The following is a 6,674-nucleotide window of genomic DNA, read 5'->3' on the forward strand; positions in this document are numbered from 1 at the left end:
CCTTTCACCACTTTGTTTTGCAATATGCAAATCAGCTGAATTTGGTAATTGGACAAAGCTGACGGGAGCAATTTCATAAACTTTGATAACATTGCACAAAGTAATTGTTCAATTATTTCAAATGGCTCAGTTCGGAAAGTACAGCGGGGGTGGGGGGCGGTCCTTAGAAATTACTTTTGCTTATTAATCATCTCATCCAGTGGAAGCCAAATGAGAAAGAAGACTGTGTGGGGGTGTTTTTGTTTTAATTCTGATTAACTGTACTTTCATCTGAACATTTTTAAGCTGTGCTTTGGTCTTCCTCATATGGATGTTGACTGAGTTCTGTTATCAGGATTTTAATTAACACCAGGTTGAGAAGGGGAAGCTGGCTGACATGCTATTACTTCTGTTTGATTTAAAGTCAACGCTGGGGACTCTTCTTCGAGGAGCTGTTGAAATTGTCTTATCTCATGCATTCCAAGGATGGCTGTTTCATGTAAATGTCATTTCTGCTGTCCAAAATGTTACAACACACGCCAGCACAATAGAACTACTGTCTTGTTCTAAGAGACACAAGGGAGCCAGAAAGCTTTTGATCAAAGGCACGATGCGAACATCAAAGTAATACCTCTTCTGTTAAATTCAGGAATCAAGACTCCGAATAAAGGAATGGAGACTCAGGCTTTATGATCGCCTAGCCAACTATGCTGAGAGGTGCCTGAATTTCCAAGGCTTACTCCCTCTGCCAGAAAGTGGCTGAAAGGGAGCACTTGGTGGTACAGGTACAACTATTGCCTCCTGTAGTCAACGTGCATGTATCAGTCTGTATACATTCATCTGCTCCTGCGTAGGCTTCTCTTCTGGGACTAGAAAACAGAGGTAGCAGCTAAGAGCCTTTGGAGTAGGACAAAGCTTAGTTAAAATCCATACTTGCCCCCCTGCCCTGACCACCATTTCTTCCCATTTTCTCATCTATAAAATGGAAATAATATCTGATGCACAGTATATATGTATACACATATATATGCGCATATATATGCATTATATGTTCATACAACAGGATAATTCACAACAATAAGAAATGAAATATTGCTCAACACAACAAAGGAAATCAATGTCAAAAACATGTTGTGGGGCACCTGGGTAGCTCAGTCAGTTCAGTGTCTAACTCTTGATTTCGGCTCAGGTCGTGATCTCCACAGTTCATGGGATCGAGCTCCAGAGCCTGCTTGAGATCCTCTCTCTCCCTCTCTGCCCCTCCCCTGCTCATCCTCTCTCTCTCAAAAATAAATAAACTTAAAAAAAAAACATTATGGGAGTGCCTTGGTGGCTCAGTCGGTTGAGCTTCCAACTTTGGCTCAGGTCATGATCTTGCACTCTGTGGGTTCAAGCCCACATGGGGCTCTGTGCTGACAGCTTGGAGCCTGGAGCCTGCTTCAGATTCTTTCTCCCTCTCTCTCTGCCTCTCCCTCGCTTACACTCTGTCTCTCTCTCTCCCTCAAAAAGTAAATAAACATTTTTTAAAAAATTAAATAAAAAGAACAGCAACTATTTAAAAAATAATAAAAGATAAAAATTAAATAAAAATTAAAAAAACATTATGTTGTGAGAAAGAAGCCAGACATTGAAAAGTATATATTGTAGTATTCTATTTATATGAAGTCCTAGAATAGAACACCAAAAATTACAGTCTAAGAACTCAGAATAACGGGCACCTCATCAGGAGAACAGTGTTGGCCAGGAAGGGGTGTAGGAGAAGCCACAGAGGGGATGGCAATGCCCTATGTCATGATCAGGACGCTGGTTACACCAGAACATACATGTGAAAGGAGTAAACAAAATATACTCCATGAAATGTATACCTCATGTAAAAGACTGCAATAAAATATCATAACATGCGATGTACAGAATTTGGGGGAAGGGAAAATGAAGAGTCTATGAAACATAGCCATCATGGTGGCTGAGCTGAGTAATGAATGATGGCTATCTTTTACATCATTCTCATCATTAGCATTAGCATTTTGGTGAAGTTACATCCGACCCAGAAATTGGGGCCTAAAGTTCAGCACATAAGGCAAAAATAATCTATTAAAATTGTCCCCTGAGAATCCCATAAATTGTCCATAAATTACAGCTTGTCTCTTTGGTACAAACAGCCCTGCTTAGTCAAAGATGTTACTGTGTATAATGGATTCAGTAATCGAAGGGAGGTAACAAAGAGGGCTGAGCGTAAGACGCACACCTCTGTAGACAGCAGGATCACAACCTGGCGCCTGACCTGTAAGAGACACACAGGTACCGAGGCCAGTGGCAGCATCACCACCACCTCTTGCTCATGCCTAGAAATGGGCTCATTGAGAATGGCAGGTGTAATCACCAGACCAAGCAAACTGTTAATACTGAAGCACTGAGAGCTCTGTCTGGCTCAAGAGGTCTCACTGGTCCCCAAAGGGGAAGAGACAGGAAGCTAACATCATACCCACCTGTGTATTCTGCTACTTGCAAATATAATAGTCGAGCAAGTAACTGGTAAATCAAACATGTTTCATTTTACATTTAGGGTTGTCTTTCTTAATGAATCATCTTACAAACTTTACAAAATCTGGGATACCCCTTTATAACAGATGCCTAAGTTTGAGAAACCACGCTGACAAATGCCATCTCGGATTCCAGTGCTCTCAGCAGACAGACCCGGTGAACAGCCACCCATGACCACGCCCTTGAACACTGCCCTACACAACAGAGCCCATAGGGAACTAGAAAGAAGGCATGTGATTACCAGAGAAGTCTGGCTCTGGAGTGCGACCAGTGCAGGCTGCCCTGCGAATAGGAAGCGAGTGGTGGGGCAGGGCCTGGTGCTGGAAGTGCTTCTACTTTGTAAAGCTGGTGGGCTCTGACTCTGCTCTTAAGCTGTGCCCGACATCCCATTAACCCACTTGGAGAGCCTCAAGGGAGGTCTGGACAGGTGTTAAATTACCTTTCGTCACCCCACAGGTGTGGGAGACGTGCTGCAAAAGCACATGTCACATCTCCGGAGGCAGGAGGCTCTGCTAGGGATTTTCTCTGAGCACAGGGATCTGGAAACTGTATCACTTTTGACTTAGAAATGACCTGGATCAAGGACCCAGGTTTCTAAACAGGACAGAATGATAAAAATATCCTGACAGTGTATCCCTGTGAGATAGAAGACACTGAGGTGAGCTCTGGAGCTGGAAGAATGAATGCCATCCATTGTCTTACCCAATGGCCACTTATCACGCACGATCACATGCCCAGGCTGGCGGACAGCTGGGAGAATCAGAAAATAATAACGATTATAAAAAAGAATCTGAAATAAATCACACCTACTCTCTAGGTGAAAAGAAGGAAAATGTGAACATGACAAAGTAAAGTTCAAGGCCATCTAATTATTTTCCACAAACCTACACTAGGTGTCCATCATGGACCAGGCACGGAGGGCGCTCCGGAGAATCAGAATGAGTCTGACATAGGGACACCTGCAGGGAGCCATATCCCAACAGAAGACGTGGACGATTAAACAAGGCCCAATGCCAAGTAACAGGGAATAAGAGAGGTGTATCGAGAGTCTGCAGAAGCATGGAGACGTGAGCTCTAATTTACATGTGGCTGCGTGCAGGAAACATTCACGTTCCGCCCTGTAGAATAGGTAGGGCTTAGCCAGGGAGGCAAAGTGAGGAAGGGCATTCCAAGCACAGGGAACCACATAAGCAAGGACAGAGCGACTGCAGAGCCCCCTGCGGAGTCATGGTAGAAAGGGTGAGGGAGGAGGTCAGTGGGGCTGGAGAGGGAGGAGGGACGGGGAGAAGGCAGAGGCCAGCCCTGGGATGGGGGGGGNCCTGGGAACCTCAAGAAAAGTGTAGAATCCTTCCCCCATGTCCCGGCAAGTTCCCTGCTTTCTTTCCTTCTAGAGTCAAAACACTGACGACCAATGACTTTCATTGCACACCTTCTGATTTTCCTGTGTACCTTTCCAACCACCGAAAATGTTCCNTTGTCACTTCCTGGGACTCTGCTGTGACAACTCTGGAATACAGTTGGGCCATTTGATAAAAGGCAGGTCTGTGATGGGCAGGCTCGCCTGCCCTCTGGAATGAGAGACCATCCCTGCTCAACAGAGGTTCTCTTAAAATAAGAACAAACCTTCCACACTCAGTTGATGGGGGTAGTTAGCGGGAAAGGAACAGCAGGGCAAGGCAGGGTGGGAAGAGAACAGAAGGGAGTTTTGCTCAAGATCTGTTGATTTTTAAAATCTTAATGACAAAAAGGTTTTTAAGGATATTTTTGGAATCTAAACACTATTCACCAATTAACTTTTTTACTAACCAGGGGATTGGAGACTTTGAAGAGTTCTGGGGTTATTTTCCCCTAGACTTGTTGCAATGGGGCCTGTAGGGGGTAGAAAGACTGAATTTCGATGGCTCTCCACAGTGGAGCAGTACTGGACAGTGAGCTGTACACACGATAGCTAAGAGGAAGGGTCTAGAATGGATGATTCAGTCGCTAAGTGCTACTTCAATGCTGGTCTTCTTGGGGAGAAATACAGGATCAGAGACAGATGGAGGGAGGGTTCTGTCAGCCAGGAGGACACGGAATTTGAACTTCACCCTGAAATCAGGAGATGACTGTTTAACCAAGGGAATGTCATGGGCAAACTTGTGTTTTGGAAAGATTGCAATGTGGAGCATATATAGGGACAACATAGCCCAATGGTTAAGAACACTGGCTTTGAGGGTCGCCTGGGTGGCTTAGTCGGTTAAGTGTCCGACTTTCGCTTAGGTCATGATCTCGNTGATTCAGTCGCTAAGTGCTACTTCAATGCTGGTCTTCTTGGGGAGAAATACAGGATCAGAGACAGATGGAGGGAGGGTTCTGTCAGCCAGGAGGACACGGAATTTGAACTTCACCCTGAAATCAGGAGATGACTGTTTAACCAAGGGAATGTCATGGGCAAACTTGTGTTTTGGAAAGATTGCAATGTGGAGCATATATGGGGACAACATAGCCCAATGGTTAAGAACACTGGCTTTGAGGTCAGACCCAGCATGCATCAGTGCCATGACTCTGGGCAAGTTACTTAACCTCTCTAGACACTTGGGTCTCACAACTGAAATGTGCATATCAACACTATACCTGTCTCAGTGGCTTGAATTAAGTGGGAAAATCTATTTAAAGACCTTTCATAGATATATCTTTAATAAATGACCCCTATAATTTTCTGCTTTCTTCTAAGTCATACATGTAGAAACAGAAATTGGGAGAGGCTGCCTCTCAACCACTGCCCCCAAGGTCAAAACTGTGTTACTCACACTTCTTTTGGGAGTCACTCTCCTGCCTACAGCTCTATTCTGTGTTCTGAGTGAAAACTGTGGTCTTCCCAGCCCTACTTCTCTAGGCAGTGACTGGTCCAGAGTTTGGTCATGTGACCCAAGTCTGACCAATCCGAGTCCTTTCCCCAGGGATAGTAAACTGATGCGGGAGAGAAGATCCCCTTTTCTTCTCACTACTGAAACTGTTCAGATAGGAGTTTGGAAGCTGCAGGTAACTCTGCAGGTATGGAAGGAATTTACAAGGAGACAATTAGGCTAAAAACAAAGATGAGATATAAAGGGATGATCCTTGTGGCATGTGAAGACCTGTATCTTGTTCCTGGGCTCCATGGACTTGCCCTGGCTTTTTGTAGTCTGATTCTTCATCTTGTCCTTAATTCTATCAGCTGTCTTAATTCACCTTCCAACAAATGCCTTCCAATAAACACTATTTTTCAAGCCAGTTCAAGTATGGCATCCATAATGTGTTACCAAGTCCCCTGATTCAATGTAACCATTGACTGATCTTGGCTCCAGCACACCCTCTTGGAGGTCTATAATTACCCACATTTTTCCCCAACCCACCACCAACAAATATTTTGGGGTACACTATATTTTGGGGTACACTAATCTATCAAGACAAAAACATATTTTAAGAAGTCAAGTTTGGTTGTACAATTAGTGAACCATCTTTATTAAAAAGACTAACGTGACATAAAATTAGTTCTGTCCCAGGAAATTCAGGACACATTGTCAAAACCTCCATCCTCCCCGTTGATCAGCCCACTTGGGTGTAGTAAATCTCCAGAGGCTGATAAACATCGAGTATTCCTCACTTGTATTTATTGTCCATTCTAAAATTGACATTTCCCATTGCACATTTAATCACAGACTGCTTCGTTAAGCATTTTCCCTGTTCAGAGGAGCAATCAGAAATTGATTCCCTGATAGAACGAGATAGGGGATGAAGCACAAATTCAACTACAAGCATTTGGACTTCTCCTTTCCTTTAGCCTTTGTGGTTTGGACACTTCATTCCCCAAAGTGAAAGGTAAGGGCTTTAAGACAGAANACACAAATTCAACTACAAGCATTTGGACTTCTCCTTTGTGGTTTGGACACTTCATTCCCCAAAGTGAAAGGTAAGGGCTTTAAGACAGAAAACCAATTGGGTTGCTGGAATCCAATCAACAGCCATGTCCCATGGCAAAGGGCCAGTCCAAAGTGGCCCCCATCCATCTCGCAGTACCTCCCAAATGCCACAGCCCACCCAGGTCAGATTCAAGGAGGCTGGTTCTCTTTGTTCCCAATGAGCATGAGGCTGACAGGTGAAAAAAAAAAAAAAAAAAAAAAAAAGCTGAAGGG

This window comes from Crocuta crocuta, unplaced genomic scaffold (genome assembly GCF_008692635.1).
Source record: "Crocuta crocuta isolate KB4526 unplaced genomic scaffold, BGI_CrCroc_1.0 scaffold152, whole genome shotgun sequence".
Lineage (NCBI taxonomy): Eukaryota > Metazoa > Chordata > Mammalia > Carnivora > Hyaenidae > Crocuta > Crocuta crocuta.